This window comes from Trichomycterus rosablanca, chromosome 21 (assembly GCF_030014385.1).
Source record: "Trichomycterus rosablanca isolate fTriRos1 chromosome 21, fTriRos1.hap1, whole genome shotgun sequence".
Lineage (NCBI taxonomy): Eukaryota > Metazoa > Chordata > Actinopteri > Siluriformes > Trichomycteridae > Trichomycterus > Trichomycterus rosablanca.
Genome location: NC_086008.1, coordinates 8,921,826 through 8,938,497, shown reverse-complemented (window position 1 = coordinate 8,938,497; position 16,672 = coordinate 8,921,826).

The window sequence follows — 16,672 nt, the reverse complement described above, 5'->3', positions numbered from 1 at the left end:
ATAAAGATGTTTCATTTTACATGTCATGTCTAAACACCACAGTGTGTCCTTTCTTGGAATTATATTCATGGTAAAAACTGAAAACCCAATTACTTTTTTGTCTGGTTGTCATTAACAATAAACATATATATGAAATAGGGATTTCTTCTGCTGATAGTTTTCATCGGAATATTATATTTATAAATGTTAATCCAAATACATTTATTTGTTTTGTTCTTACCTTGAAATGCTGAGGAATTGATGTTTCACAAAAATGTCCTGGAATACCCTAAATGGAAATTAGACATGTACTGTATACATTAGTCATTAAATGCACATTTATTTAGTAAATAAGGCTATTGTTAATTTATGTTAATAATAAAATATTTCTCAGTCATGAAAAAAAAAACTATTCCATTAACCTCAGGAAAATGTGTTCCGGGCATAAATAAGGCCAGGTTTGTTCTCTACAGTAACCAGCAGATGTGAACATAAGCCTAGTCTGACTGAGGGCTCTATAGTGTATCAGTGGAAGCCAAGCTCCTCCTATTTGTGCTCTAATTCAAATGAGGGAATGAGAGATCGGGCCCAGATTTGCTTGTATAAATCACTCACTGATACAGTAATCCTACAAAGGTCTGTAAAGAGTTTAATATCTATGCAAAAGTTTGATTATGGGCAGTTTCATGCAGTGGGTTTTGCACAGATGTTCTGCTGATATTACTATAACACCCACATTTTAAATACAGAATTTCCTATATTCCATAGTAAAATACTTTCTTTTTAGTTTTTAGGCTAAATTGGTAGAGTTAAATGATTTTCATTTATGCTACATAGTGAAAATAATGTATAATAAAGTAATAAAATAAAGTGGATATTCAGCAGTTAACAAAGGTAAGTGATACTGCACTGGGTGACTTTTGAATCCAAATGTACCACCTTCTGTCCAGGATACAGAACACAGTATTATAGTAGTATTATAGATATTACTTCTGCTGAAATTACTATTCAGCATCCTTAACACAGTAGCAAGCGAGTGGAATTTCTTTACATTACATCACTGGTACATCACATTCTTGTGCATTAAGTAAAAGTTACTCTGTGTGTGTGTGTGTGTGTACACGTGTGTGTGTACACGTGTGTGTGTACACGTGTGTGTGTGTACACGTGTGTGTGTACACGTGTGTGTGTACACGTGTGTGTGTGTACGGGTGTATGGTTTATCAGGAAACTTCATGCCTCATAACATTCATACAACTCTTGTCATATATGAAATGACAAGAATTCTTGTTTTTAAAAATGATTACCTCGTTTAACCTCGTTGATGGAAAAGGGAAACATGCACACAAAAGCATGGTAATAGTGTCTCATCTTTTATATTTGTTCTCCCTTTTTCAATTTTGGCAGGTTTTGCTAGCTGTTGCTGGTTGAGGTGTCTAAACTAACTACATTTACATCTACATTTTCAGCATTTAGCAGACGCTTTTATCCAAAGCGACTTACACAATGAGCGGAACACAATGAGCAATTGAGGGTTAAGGGCCTTGCTCAAGGACCCAACAGTGGCAACTTGGTGGTGGCGGGGCTTGAACCGGCAACCTTATGTTTACTAGTCCAGTACCTTAACCACTGAGCTATCACTGGCCTCCTAAAATTGACTAGGTGTTAATCTGTGTGTGTTTGCCCTGTGATGGACTGGCGATGTGTTCAGGGTGTTTTCTACTTTTTGCCCAGTAAATCAGACTCACTGAAACTTTTGCCCAGTGAATCTGCAACCCTGAGTAGAACAAACTGGTGGCAAAACAGACAATGAATGAATGAATGAAAATTATTAACATTTTTAACATTTTTTTTTTCTTCTAAGCCACATAAGGAAAAGAAAAGGCCCAAAGGCTAATTACATATCTTGAATGGTGGCAAAGTTTACAGAGCATTGTTATTTTTTCATTGGCACCAGACATGCTTAACATTTATTTTCAGCTTTGCATGTAACTTGTTTTTAAGGGTAGGGCTAATGCATGCCAAGGTGAGTCAGCACATATGTGCTCAATATCAATATGCTTGAGCAGTTTGATTTTTTTACATTCAGGCACTGGCTGTTACATTAGTGCATGAAAGAAGAACAGATCTGTCAATATTAACTGCATTATAATAATAATTAACATTTGCAGTGACTCTGCTAGTTTAGAAATCCTACATTTTTATTCACAGGTTAGTGACTTTATTAATAAAAAAATAAAAACCCCATTTTCTGGACAATTATGCAATAAAAAAGGAAATAAAATCTCAATTTTATGATGTGTCTGTATGATTTCTTGTGTCTCCACCAATTTTTTTGTTTTACACTGCTGAATTGTACACACTTACTGCAGATTTGACAAGACAAAAATGATTGTTTGATCTGGAATTGTTTCATCCAGTAAAAAAAAATAATTAAAAAAAAATAATAATAATAATAATAATTTCAATGCACAGATTCTCAATCTATACAATTGGGTCTCAAAACAGCAATTTATATATAAATAATATATAAGTAATATTACATATACCTATACCGTATACCTTAAAACGTATATCTATATATAAAAAAATACCAAGGCATTTTGATGCAGAATGATGTGCTTTCTTTCAACAACAAACCTTGCTAATAATTTGATTTTCAAGACAATGATCCCAGCCCTGGAATATTCTGGAATGGCCATCTCAGTCTCCAGATTCAAAGCCCAAATAAAAATGTGGGTGGGATTTGAAGAAAGCAGTTGCAGCACAGAAGGCCTGATTAGAATGGGGGGAAAGTCAAACAACCAGCAAACGGCAGTAAATAATAAAGTTTTGTTTTTTGAGTTTGCATACATTTCAAAGCTGCAGTTTTTTCAGGGTTTATACATCATGATGGACGAAATAGTGATTCATAGAATGGACAAAATGACCAACAGCAGATAATAAAGAAGCTGGTTATTAGTTTATAAGACTTCATTACAATTACACACTGGATGGAGTGCCAGTCCATCGCAGGGCAGACACACACACACACACACCATTCACCTAGGGCAATTTAGTGTCTCCAGTTAACCTGACTGCATGTTTTTGGACTGTGGGAGGAAACCCACGCAGACACAGGGAAAACATGCAAACTCTGCAAAGAAAGGACCTGGACCGCCCTGCCTGGGGATCGAACCCAGGACTTTCTTGCAGTGAAGGCGACAGTGCTACCCACCGAGCTGTGCTGCCCATGCCAATGATTTGTTAATCCCGAAATGTCTTCAATTCATATTGCTATGGGAAGGATCTTGTGGAAATCAATACATCCAGTGATGTCCATTTTTGCATAGCTATTTAAAATTAAACAACTTTGTGGAGGTTTGAATCAGAAGCCTTCTGATCATAAGTCCAGAACATTAACCACTAAGCTACTACTGCCCATGAAACATACAGTAGGGTATTTTTATAGTACCAGGTGCATGCTAGGGTGCAAACACTTTCCTGGCGATTTTTCATAGTTAAACGCCTGCCAATTTCCAGACATAAACATTATTGAAATTGTATGGAACGTTCCAGGGCATATACTGTAAAGCAGATCTTTACCTCTATTGTACCACAAAGGCAAATAACACATAATTTTGGTGGGCCAACATTTAAGTTCATTGCACACTTTTTCACGTGTATAAATTGTGAAGCTACTTGACTTAAAAACAACTTATTGTTTAGGAAATGCTTGAAAGGGCATATTAAGTGTTCTCCTGCTTTATTGTAATATCAGGCTGTAATGATCTTTGGTTACCATATACAGTACAGTATTATACTTTAACAGAGATGGTGGAATTTCTCATCATTTAAAGAATGTGAAAAATGAACTTGCTCTTTTGGGCAATGATGCTGTTACCTTGTTAGAAAAACATTTAGCTACACAAGAATGAAGAACGCTTCAGGAGGTGTTGTGTAATCATGTTGCATAATTACAGCTCAATTAAAGTTTGCATACACTTGTAAAGGACATGTATGTCAACGCAGATTTAGTTCAGTGATTTCAGCACGTTCTTGTTTGTCACTGAAGGATTTACACAAAGACATGTTTTCCCAACTTTCAACAAGTCTGATGTCTTTAAAACGTTTGTGTGCTTTCAAAAACCTGTTTGGATGTAAATTTGCATAGCTATGTACAGTAACCAAGATTGGCCATCTCTTCTAACCAGCAAATCCAACAAATTATGAAACGAATAAACCCAACAGATAGTTTCTAGGCTGTTTAGGCAGGTCATTTCTTGCACATGTTTAATTATGAATTTTTAAATAATATTTTTTGGCTCCATATGTGGGGCCAGTTGTAGCCTAGTGGTTAAGGTACTGGACCAGTGATCAGAGGGTCGCTGGTTCAAGCCCCACCACTGCCAGGTTGCTGCTGTTGGGCCCTTGAGCGGGGCCCTTAACCCTCAATTGCTCAGACTGTATACTGTAACTGTACTGTAAGTCGCTTTGGATAAAGGCGTCTGCTAAATGCTGAAAATGTAAATGTAAATCTAATAAACACCAGGTGGCAGTAGAGATCCATCTAAAACATTTTGACTCATACTTGCTGGCTTGATCTTTCGTCTTGGTATCTTAATTTCAAACCTTTCAAAACATGTCACTGTATGTACTTCAAATATTCTTTAAGTAAACACTGTCCAAGTTGCAATTAAGGTGAAAATGAATTAGCTAATTAAAAGGTGGACAACATGTCCTTGATACAATCCATATGGAAATGTCTCCTGGTCATTAGTTTCACATTTCAGGGCATAATAAGTTTTAACTAGTGAGCTCAGGGCCAGTGAACACAGCTGGTCTTGGAACAGTATGAGAGCTAAACCCTTTCCATCTGTGTTTCACCAAATCCTGCCAAAGTCAGACCAACTTGATACCTCATGACTCCTGATCGTAGGAATGCAACTTTGCACTTTTTAACTGCGCACTTGGCAAACAACTTGATGAGATTTCCATGTGGACATATAGCCAGCAATTACAGCCATATTCCGTCTAGAGCAAAAGCGCTCTCAAACAGTGGGGTGTTTTATTTGATTCATAATTTAAAGCCGTTGCTATATTCTCCCTCCCAAGTCTCATCATTTCAGAGTCTTGTTTGGCTTGTGAAGAAAATGGGGTCATTAAAGGAAATATGAAATGATGGGGAGAAAATGTGCTGTGAAAATCATAAAAAGGAAAGTGAACTCAGATGCTTCAGACAGTATATTCCACATTTAAGCACTTTGCCTTTTATTACTTCTTGTGTTTAAGTCATGGTATTTAAATGCTTAGCTCTTTTCGAAACCTGATTATGATTGTATAGTTTCTTATTAGCATCAAATTACCCGTTTCCCATGCAAAATAAATGCCTTCCAAATAACTAAGCAAAGACAAGGAATTTATGAAGTGTTACAGGTTGTAATTGTGTAAATCAGGTTGTAAAACTTGTAATCTTGTTTACTAGATATTTGCTAGCCAGCTTGTCAGCTGCCTTCTTTTAGCTATGTGCTAACATGGCTTATATAACTGGTTTGTGATCTTTATTTAGTCATTTAAAAATGAGATAAATCCATCCGAGAATCTGATACTGAGATCACATGCCAAGTTATTTATTAGCAGTAAGCTAATAACTGTTAACTTGGCTGTGATGTACAAAGGCTGCATTCCAGATGGTCACTAACATGCTTAACAATGTAGTATTTTATGTTTAAAGGGTTTAAAATTACATGGTGTACTTTGATGAAATGTAATGAAACAGAAACATTTACATACATATTATGTAAAAACAGAACAGAGCCAGAAGGGTGGGCAGGGTGCCACTAGCAACATGCTGGGAGCAATCCAACAGTTCTTTCTGTTAACTGCTGATTTTTGTGTTTTATACCCTTTGGTTCATTTAGTGTTCAAGTGGCCTTGGTTATCCAAGTTAAATCTACCCATGATTAAGGAGGTACTTTGGGTACTAGGTATTAAGAGTTCATTACATAAATTAGAAGTAAGTATATGTAGTGTTAATATATATATATATATATATATATATATATATACCTCCATATATTGGGACGGGGTAGCCCAGTGAGTAGAGTTTTGGGCTATCAACTGAAAGGTTGAGAGTCTGAATTCCAGGTCTGCCATGCAGCCACTGTTGGGCCCTTGAGCAAGGCCCTTAACCCTCCCTGCTCCTGACAAGCTGGGATATGCAAAGAAAGAATTTCGTTGTACTGTACACCTGTATATGTATATATGACAAATAAAGGCGTTCTACTTCTAATTTAAACATTATATATATAATGTGCCGGTGCCAGGGCAAGGCTTTGTCCATCCTCTCAATCATCCCTCAGACATAGCCAATCATGTTTGTGTAGACACCCAGGCAGCTGTTAGCTAAGATGAAGAGTACAGTTGCCGCTTAGGTGACACAGCTGTCTATTACGCTAGCCCACCACCGTTTGCATTCCAAGTTTGAATCTCGGCAGTCACTGTTTAATGTTTGCATCTGTGTAGAGTTCTATTATTTAATTAGCAAAAAGTTAGAATTGAGTATTAGGGCAGTTGTAGCCTAGCGGTTAAGGTACTGGACTAGTAAATGAAAGGTCGCTGATTCAAGCCCCACCACTGCCAGGTTGTTACTGTTGGACCCTTGAGCAAGGCCCTTAACCCTGTACTGTCACAGTACTGTAAGTCGCTTTGAATAAAAGCGTCTGCTAAATGCTAAAAATGAAATGGGTTTTGTATTTTGATACTTTTTTAGGTGCAAAATTCCTATAAATGGTCCTAATAATAAATCATTGGTCAGATAGTGAGCATGAAGGAAGAAAAAGCACTCCTGAGACCTCCATTTGTTCATCATTTTTTGACTCTACTGCAGTCAACAGTTTTTTTCTTTCTTTTTTTGGGAGGGGGGAAATCACACAAGAGTCTTCTAGTAAGCAAAGAGAAATCCATAAAAAGATTAGGGTATAATGCTTTTATATAAAACGAAAACTAACACATCTGGCTGTTCATTGTTTTCCAAAATATGGGTTCAGGAGTGTATTTAGTCATTTATGCATTATTTGGTTGGTCATTGCATTGTGAGTTTCACAATTAAATGGTTAATGAACAAATGTTAGATACTTCAGAACATACCTCTCCTACTGTAATGGAAAGGAAAATTAAAAACAGAGGGTGTGACTGTGATGGAAAATATTGGTTTGACACACATCTGGTGATTTCACAGTACAGGAGTCTGCAAACACTTAACTGCAATTTAAGAAAATAATTCAACAGTGACAAAATATCCTGCTAGTATCGTATTAATCACTCATTCTGCATCTGATGACAAGGAACTGGTCTGTCTAGCCCTTCTGGCTTGTACTCGTTATAGCTCCGAGCTCCCAAAAGATACAGCAGAGCTATTTCACACCCGGGATCAATGCCTGTCTGCATAGTCCCGGTCAGAGGCTCAACCGCACTGCCCCAACTCCTGTCCCTCTTAATTACATCAGGAACTGATAGTGTGAGGTCATTTAGTCAGTACCAAGCCTGAGTGAAAAAGATACCTACTTGCACATCACCGTCCCACATTCCACACACAATAGGTTGGCTATATAAGGCCAACAACCTTCCTCACACTAGGATTCAGACAGGCGAAACAGCAGAAGTGGTTTCCAGATGTTGACACAGACAGACAGTAATTGGAGTTTGTGATGACTTCCAGCCGCCATGGCACCCAGCCAATGAATTCTCAAAGGAAGGGAATGTTCTGTGCCATAACTCACACAGAAAGGTTTGCAATAATAATAACATACTTTGCTGTCCAGTAAGAGGAAATAAATGGTTTGGTGATTGCAATAGTTGTTGTTTTTTTGGTTTGCCTCACCTCACAAAAGTGACCAAAACACAGTGACATTAATTTGAAAGAAGTACCTTTAAATTTCCTGTGCTGAATATATACACCAATCGGCCATAACATTAAAACCACCTCTTTGTTTCTACACTCAGCTCTACTTAAATGAGCACTTTGTAGTTCTACAATTACTGACTGTAGTCCATCTGTTTCTCTGCATGCTTTGTTACCCCCTCTCATGCTGTTCTTTAATGGTCAGGACTCTCCCAGGAGAGTAGGTAATATTTGGGTGGTGGGTCATCCTCAGCACTGCAATGACACTGACATGGTGGTGGTGTGTTAGTGTGTGTTGTGCTGGTATGAGTGGATAAGACACAGCAGCGCTGCTGGAGTTTTTAAACACCTCACTGTCACTGCTGGACTGAGAATAGTCCACCAACCAAAAATATTCAGCCAACAGCGCCCTGTGGGCAGCGTCCTGTGACCACTGATGAAGGTCTAGAAGATGACCAACTTAAACAGCAGCAATAGATGAGCGATCGTCTCTGACTTTATATCTACAAGGTGGAACAACTAGGTAGGATAGGATGTCTAATAGAGTGGACAGTGAGTGGACACAGTATTAAAGAAAAAACTTCATCAGCGCTGTTGTGTCTGATCCACTCATACCAGCACAACACACACCAACACATCACCACCATGTAATTGTAACTGCAGGGCTGAGAATGAGCCACCACCCAAATAATACCTGCCCTGTAGGGGTCCTGACCATTGAAAAACAGGGTGAAAGCAGGCTAAAAATGTATGTAGAGAAAAAGATGACTACAGTCAGTAGAACTACAAAGTGCTTCTATATGGTAAGTGGAGCTGATGAAATGGACAGTGTGTGTAGAAACAAGGAGGTGGTTTTATAGTTATGGCTGATCGGTGTACTTTGGTTACATTTAAAGAGCTCCAGTCATCTGAATTCAGGTTAACCTACGTCGTACTAAGATTAATACTACTTACTCATTTGTACCATCTGTTCCTTTGTCTAATTCGTCTGGGAAACAGTATCCTGTGGTCAGAAGCTGACCCCTGATGAAGGCTAGAGGACGATTAACTCAAATTGTGCATGGAAAAAGCTCTCTTCTCTAACTGTACACCTACAACTGTACCCAGTGTTCATATTAAAACGTGTTCTTGTATTTTATAAATTAAAAAAAGTTTTTTTCCTTACTCAGCTTGTACAGTGACTTATTTCATTCCATGCTTGTCAGGAATCATCCCAGGTAGAAGCTCTTATTAGAGACTTATTAAGACAAATTTTAGCTATCACTGTGGCTGAAAGTAATTGGGACAAAAATGTAAATGGTAAAGCAGCTGGCATTTATTCCTGGACAACCTACGTAGACTAGAAAAAACTTTGTGTTTGAATTTGTTTGGATCTTCTGTTCAGTTGTATCTATGTAAATCTCAACTTCTTTTCAGTCTTGGAGTCCTGTGATTATAAAATATGCAAAAAGCACTTTTATATTTTGGTTGGAAACAGTGAGAGTGGGAGGAGCAGTAGTTGGTCATGTCTGAGAGACTGATAGAGAGCTTATAGTCCGAATTTAGCATCATCTGATTTCCATCTTTTTGGATTTAGCTTCAACAGAGAATACCAGCAGCATGGTAACAGCAGTGCCTGAGGTCGGGGAGTTCAAATCCTGGGCTGGGCTCACAAATACAGAAGGTGCATGGCACTATGTGAACCCATCCATTACCAACTCCCACTGCTAACAGGTGTATAAACTAATTAGTTTGCATAATTTGCATCTAACTCTGTAGCAACAGTTTGGAGAAGGCCCTTTCCTGTTCTAGCATGACTGTGCCTCGCTTTATAAAGCAAGGTTCATAAAAATTTGGTTTGCAGGAACTCCAGTGGTCTGCACTGAGCTCTGACCTTAACTCATTTTAACAAATTAATCAGAGTGTTGATTGCAAGCCATGCCTTCTTGTCTAACGTCAATGCCTGACCTCACAAATACTCTTTTGACTGAATGGGCATTAAGTCCCACTGATACATTCCACCAAGAAATTGACCCCACATGACATTTGATTGTTTTATCTGGTACCAGTACAATACCACCAATCTATGTTGCATTTGGGATTGCACCTTATGTTTTGGGTCATCTGTCTCTCTCTTCATCTCTCTTATATATAAGTATATCATGCTGCAATGCTAAGGCTTGTGCTAATGCATTGACCATGCTCTAGGAAACTAATCTTTTTTCTTTTCTTTTCATTTTTCCCCTTCATCATTTTCTAGGCAATGTGTATCTATAATACCATCACCTTATTTGATCAATGCCCTTTTAGGATCTAGAAAATAGGGGCCCCATTATTAATGCTACATCTTTGATTAATTAAAGCCCAATCTGCTTTCCATCCGTTGCATGACAGAGGAGTCCAGTTTGACAAGCAATGGCTAGAAAACCTCTAACTTTGACATAGACCAGATGTTGGCCGCATCCCCAGATTTTCTCCAAATGAAACGGCGGCAAACAGCCAGCAACCTGGGCTGTGCTCACGATGAAATTATATGTTTACAATAAAGTGCTGTGGCTAGGGCACTGGGGTGCAGTTTCTCAAGCAGAGGGAAAGTTAAACCAGCTGTGAATGGTCAGGACCAGTTTGGGTACGGCTGAAAAATCAGAGGCACAGAAAGGGTATACAGAAGATGTTTTTCATTAACAGTACCACATTTGGCTCTTTACTTTTCTTAACATTTTCTCTAAAAAAAAAAAATCTACATTCTTGTGATTATGTGCTTTTCTATGTCTGGGGTTTTTCTTAGCACAGAGTGCAAACTTATAAAAAACAGTATATAATGTATTTGCTTGGAAAGGTCTTTAATTCCAAGCAACAAAATGACATTAACTCTACAGAAGAAATATGTGGATGCAACATATGTGAAAAAATGTAAATTTAAACAAAAACAATGTTTTATCAGTTTATAAATACATTATAAAAACATGATGTGTCAAAAAGTACATGGACACCTGCCCATAGGCTTGTTAGGCATTAGGTTTCAAAACTATGCACATTAATATGGAGTTGGTGGCTGTATCGGCGTACACTCTTCTGAACGCACTTCTTGCACAAGAATAGGCCACTGGAGAGCCTTTACACTATAGCTGTTGAACCACAGTCATGCATTTTCTTTATTTGGCATCAGCTGAATCATGCCAACCAAACCCACAGGCAATGATGACGCTGCCGGTGTAAACACAGGGCGATGAGTGTTTAGTGAGGACTACAAGAGATGAAAAGTCACTGCCGGTGTGAATGCAGGGTCAGCTGTGCTATCAGCCGACAGCTGACAGACATGATTTGCTATGCCTGGGGCTATGGCCAATGCCTTGCGATGAATTTGCGCTCTGTCCAGGATGTTTATGCCTTGCGCCCAGTGTTTCCCCCAGTGGAACCGGCCAGACCCGTGGTTGATAAAAAGGGACAAATGAAATATTTGTGTACATACAGTATCGGGCAGAGGCGCCACAATGTGATACTCTTAGCAGTTTTCCATAATCCACTTAAAGGCTTATCATTTTTTATAATCGCCACCTACCAGGTTATCCTGTTCACTCCAGTATTTTACAGCACTTTGTGTGGTAATCTATTTTTAAACAAAAGGGGACAAACTACATTTAAGAAAGTTACACGTTTGTGTGGCGTACACCTTGAAATGCTTCAGTGAGTAGAAATGCTTAAAACACTGCACGTTACTGACATCTGCTGGTCAAATTTATGCAACTGCAATGGGAAAACCTCAAAACACCTACAACTCGATCATTTCAAATTCATACTAATAATTTTATTTAAGAAACACTTTTAATAAAAGCAGATCAGCATTTAATTTAAAATGTGTAGGTCTTTACATCGATGTAATCATTTCTTTAAGTATATTTTAACTTATTATGTGCTTGGATTTTACAAAAAGTGTAACAGTAGCATTATATACGATACAAAATAAGAAAAAGTCAATTAATTCCACCAGTTTACTGGTATATTTAAAATAAAATAATATAAAACATATAAACACAGCTTCAATAAAGAAATACAAGAGTTAGTAGCAGAGAAAGTTTTAATAAAGTCAACATAAATATACATATATAAATATAGACAATATAATATAAATATAAATATATTTAGCCAGATAAAGTACTTAATTTTGCCTCAACATTTATTTAATTTTTCTCACATTTAGAAAAAAAGCATGAATTAAAACAGCTTAAACTAAAATATACAAAAACGTAGATGTTTATTTTATTAGGATTTTAACGTTATGTTTTACACACTTTGGTTAAATATGACAGAAACAGTAGTTAGTCGTTTACACAACATTCATCAGTTCACTAGTTTTGTATCTCCAATTCTCCTCACTTGCATGTCTTTGGACTGTGGGAGGAAACCGGAGCACCCGGAGGAAACCCACACAGACATGGGGAGAACATGCAAACTCCGCACAGAAAGGACCGGACCACCCCACCTGGGGATCAAACCCAGGACCTTCTTGCTGTGAGGTGACAGTGCCACCCACCGAGCCACCGTTAATGTGTAAAAAGAAGAAATGAAAGAAGAAAGGCTAAAGGGGATGAAAAATTAAACATTAAAGTAAAACGTAATTCAGACTAGAATCTAAATCAGGGTTGCCACGTAAGCCTCAACCACACATAATCTTTGGGCTGGATGTCATGTAAACACATTTATTTGTTACAACACTGCAAATCCTGTGTGAATAAGACATGGAAAGATTGCAGCACTTCCAACAAAAACTTAACAAGTGAAATTCCATTCTAATGTAGCTATATTTTTAAATGTTAGTCTGAGGAAAAGTCCTGAATCCTCTGTTTCTGGTTAGAGAGAGAGAGAGCGAGAGAAACCTGCATGTCTGCTCCGAGCCGGGAGTTAGCTTCACTAATTACATGGAATAAAAGCACCTTTTTACCAAACGGTAACCCGAGTATTCCACCGAGACGCCGTTCCTGTAAGTAGCATTCGGAGGGATCCATGAAACACCTGCAGTTACTATAATGGCAACAAGGAGGGGAGAAAGTAAATCTCAGTTTTCAGCAACTTTGTGTTGGGAGGGAAAAAGCACAGAAAGAGAAGCCAAAAGAAAGTATGATTGATGGCTCTTTAGAAAAGAACCCATTAGAGCACTGGAGAGGGAACATCTTCAGCACAATAGAGAGGAGGACATGCAGAGCATCCGTATCAAAACAGTCAGGCATGGCTGATTGCGCCCTCTTTGCATCTACCTCCATCATCTTCCACAACCATTAATCACTGCGCAAAGTGTTCGACTATATCGCTTCATTTTTTGCAGTAACAATGCAGTTTGGAATTTAAGCAGCCTAAAACTTTCTCTGCCTGCAAAGTTGTTGTTTTTTTACTTCTAGTTTTTGCAGCATATTTGGTTAAAATGTTTTATGTTTAAATGATGCATTGACAGCTCCAGGGTCCTGGGACCTGGATTCGAACCTTGAGTCACTGTCTATGAGGGGTCTGCTATATTCTACTGGTGTCGGCATTCCCATCCCCCAGAAACATACCCCTAGTTAAACTGGCTATTCTAAATTGCTCATAGATGTGAGTGAGTGTGTGGTGTCCTGTGATGTATTGACACCCTGTGGAAAGTGTATTTCTGCCTTGTGCCAAGTGTCTGGACCCACTGCAACCAGGATCAGGATAATTCAATTATTAAAGATGAGTCAATGACGTTGCCATGACCAGCTCTTGTTGCTTTAACAGCCTTTGCTAATTTAAAGATACTTTACATTATAATAACACTACATGTATTTGCTTTCTCTTAGCTACAAAAGTTACAGAAGGCCTGATTCACAGTTGGCATTCTAATTCATCCTGAGATTTTTAACGGGTTTGATAAAGCTTTTTTGTATGGACTAAAGACAATTCCATCAGTGGAAGCAGGCTGTCATTCCGTCACATTTACATTTACATTTTCAGCATTTAGCAGACGCTTTTATCCAAAGCGACTTACACAATGAGCTGAACACGATGAGCAATTGAGGGTTAAGGGCCTTGCTCAGGGACCCAACAGTGGCAACTTGGTGGTGGCGGGGCTTGAACCAGCAACCTTCTGTTTACTAGTCCAGTACCTTAACCACTGAGCTATCACTGGCCCGTCACCACTAAATATAGCTGGTACAGTTAGTACTATACATTCTGGCCAAAGGTGTTCTCTTGGGAATCACCAAAACAGCTTTCTGCCATCTGGTAAACTGCTTGGTAATAATAAATTCATCTCTCTAAAGCAGGTTTCCTCAACTCCAGTCCACTGAAGGCACTTTCCCCTTTCCCAACCTACCTCATCATGGTCATGAGGACCTGATAATTAGCTCATGTGTCAATTAGGGAAAACTGGATAGCAGTGGACCTACAGCACTGAAACTGCTTTTTACTACCCCAGAGTCCATCAGTTATGTGCTTTATAACACTCTAGCAGATGTTACACTGTGCACATTGATCTTACAAACAGATCCACAGGTAGTTTGGAATTCAGTATTAGGTGCTGTAACCGAGGACAGACCACTCTCACATGCTAAGTACTTCAGCACTTGTTTGTTCTTTACAGTGGACTTGTGTGGCCTACAGTTTTACATTTCTTCTGTTTTTGCAGCTACACTTTTCTAGACAATTGAACATGTGCTAGACATCAACGGCACTTCCAGTTTTTTCAGGGCAGCTCTAGTGGGTCCAAATTTTATAGACGTACTTGTTGCAAATGTTGCGTGTTACTACAGTGCTGTTGTTAAATGTGCTGAGTTTGCATAGCTGTAGGTTTGATTTTACACTTGTAATCAGGCATGTAATTTACTTCGGACAGGCAAAGTCTACGAGGCTTTTTCAAAAAGTTTCTGCACTTTTTAAACTCTATTTATTAAGAATTTATTTATTTATTGGAATTTTAACGTCATGTTTTACACTCTTTGGTTACATTCATGACAGGACAAGTAGTTACAGGTTACACAAGATTAATAAATTCACAAGTTTAACGTCAAACACAGTCATGGACAATTTTGTATCTCCAATTCACCTCACTTGCACGTCTTTGGACTGTGGGAGGAAACCGGAGCTCCCGGAGGAAACCCACACAGACACGGGGAGAACATGCAAACTTTACACAGGACCCGCACTGCCCCACCTGGGGATCAAACCCAGGACCTTCTTGCTGTGAGGTGACCGTGCTACCCACTGAGCCACCGTGCTGCCCCATTAAGAATTTAAAAAACAAATGACATCACTTTTCTACAGTACATAGTCACCTTCTGATGCACCTTCCCAGCGTCATACCAACTTTTTAGTGCCATCAGCAAAATATGTTTTCATCATCACATGGAAATCTTCTTCCTCTTTGAGTGTCCACAAAGGTGGAAATCAGATGGCGCTAAATTCAGACTATAAGAGTCTCTCAGTCACTTAGACACGATTACTACAATTACTACTCCTCCTGCCCTCACTGTTTACAAAGAAAATAGAAAAGTGCAGAAACTTTTTGAAGATCCCTCATGATTAAGGTACTATTGGTTTACAGATTTAGGGTAAAAACAGTGGCACAAAATTGGAAATTCCACCGTTTAGTTTGTTACTTTTTGGGGCAATATTTCCAGTTTTACTTTAGTTGTAGCTTTTACTTTTTGTACCATTTTTCATTTCTCTGTGAACAAAACAAGCAGTGAAAACATTTACATTCCTGTATTAAAAATATTACTAAGTACGAGTTTTATCCACATCGCCTAATTTTTCCTTCGCATTCCTGTCTGTCATTTTCAACAAGCTTGATTTCCTGTGCAGAACAGTATGGGTTTGAAAATTGATATGGCGTCCTGATTGTGTGCCATTACTTCCCTCAAAACAGAAAATGATGGCAGTCGCTGACAGCTTGTAGGGGTGGGAGGCCATTTTAAAACACCTCACGCAGGCATCCACATGCTAACAGCTTCATTCAGTAATCAAATTGCCATGAGTCAGACTGTCACCGTAGCAACTGTGGCCCGCGCTCCACCAGTTGTCGTCAATAAAGAATAGCATCCTTCCAAACCGATTGATTGCCATGCAGCGCCCAGAACAGCGAGTGGTGCATTCAGGGGCGAGAGTCAATGGAAGCATCATGAGAGGGTGGAGATGGAAGGATGGGCTCTACACAAGCTGTGCTAATAGAAGGGGGTTGAAGAGGAAATGATTTACTATGGAATATTTCTTCTTCCTGGAGTGATTTGCTGTCAGGGATTGATGCAATATTTGCATATCAATGAGACTCTTGTGGGTCTATCTATCTGTTTTCAAGCCAAGCGCTGCAAGGCCGCGGAAGCCTGAGTGTTTTAGATTGTAATTAATTATGGTGCACTTGGAGTAGATGTTCTTCTGGCTGGGCTTGAGTCAAGAGTCATACATCTGAGTGAATTTGAGTAAAATGGTTTAAAGTACCCCTAAATGTCATTTTAAACCTTTACAAATTATGTGTGTGTGATAATAATCTAACATTTTTTGGCCGTATCCCAGACCACCTTTAGTTTTATTAAATAGTCTGTGAAATTAATGTAACACTAATGGTAGTGTAACTACAGTTATATACAATGATGTATGTATGCATGCAGGGAAGCTGCCTTTGCTTAAATTAGCCTAATTAGCAGGCAGGCTAACATACTGCCTATAAACTAGTTAGCATTTGTCATTTAAACACCAGTGGATTTAAAGATCTTGTAATTTTTGTAATTATCGTTTAACGTGGGCCAGCCAGACACCTACACAGACATGATTGACTATGTCTGAGGGTGGGAGGGCTGAACGGATTCCTTATTGCTGCTGCAATTG